At 39.6% G+C, this 1,108-nt stretch overlaps 1 non-coding gene across 1 annotated transcript; it reads left to right on the forward strand.

The window, feature by feature from the left end:
• Positions 1-772: 772 nt before the first annotated feature.
• On the forward strand, positions 773-879 carry LOC122067630. Its single transcript, XR_006136798.1, has one exon. It is a non-coding gene; the product is annotated as a small nucleolar RNA R71 (small nucleolar RNA).
• Positions 880-1,108: the final 229 nt, after the last annotated feature.

Below are 1,108 nucleotides of genomic sequence, written 5' to 3' on the forward strand. Positions count from 1 at the left end.
AGTTCCTTTCTCATTCTCACGCATAATTGAGACAATTTGAGTGAGTTCTCTCGTAAGATTTTGATGGTTTGTCATGAGGAGGGCCATATTTTTTTTCAAGTCACTTATTCTACTTGCCTCTCCAGTATTGGTAAACCCAGGGGGTTGCTGATAAGATGATAGGAGAAGGGCTCTAGGAAAACTAGCCTGAGGTCCTACATTTGACCTAGGAAAAGTATTTTGAGAAAAAGATTGTTGTGCAAAGGGAGGCCTTTGGAGTCCAGTTTGACCTTGATTATGGAAATTGGAAGGTCCTACTTGGTTGCCCTGATTCCAAGAGAAATTTGGGTGATTTCTCCATCTTGGATTGTAGGTATTATTATATGGATTATTCTGGTATAATGCATTAACACTATCATTAGAAGTGCTCCCAGAGGTGTTGGGGCATTCTTCTAGGAGATGTCCAGGGGACTGGCACCAAGCACAAATCTTAACCAAATTGACTGATGATGGCTCTCTAGGAATAATAGCCTCAATTCTCTTGATTAGGCTATCCAAATGGGCTTCCTTGGCTACTATTCCATCCACAAAATATCATTTTCCTCCTATGGTTCTTTCACTCTCTTGGGTTGATTCCCACTCACGAGTTTTGTCAGCTAAGTCAAGTAAGAATTCCCATGCCTTTCCTTCATCTGTAAATGATGTGAATCCCTCAGGGCACATAGATTCTATCATTTGTTTAGTTGGGTAATCAATGCCCTCATAAATTATTTGACATAAATGCCATAGGTCTAGGCCATGGTGACGGCATTCTTGGAGTAGATCCTTGAATCTCTCTATAAGTTTGGAAAATGACTCACTAGGCTTTTGCTTAAACTGAAGGATATCACTTCTAAGCTTATTGGTCTTGTGAGTTGGGAAAATCTTCTTAAGAAAGACAACTGTGAATTGTTCCCATGAGGTTATAGAATTTGTGGGTAACCCATACAACCACTTCTTAGCCTGGTCTTTCAATGCAAAAGTGATAAACCTAAGCTTAACAACATCATCAGAAAGCTGTTGGATCTTAATTAGAACACATACCTCTTCAAATTCCCTTAGAAATAGGTATGCATCCTCAAAGGTCAAC

The sequence above is a fragment of the Macadamia integrifolia genome, unplaced genomic scaffold, assembly GCF_013358625.1.
Source record: "Macadamia integrifolia cultivar HAES 741 unplaced genomic scaffold, SCU_Mint_v3 scaffold3018, whole genome shotgun sequence".
NCBI classification, from domain to species: domain Eukaryota; kingdom Viridiplantae; phylum Streptophyta; class Magnoliopsida; order Proteales; family Proteaceae; genus Macadamia; species Macadamia integrifolia.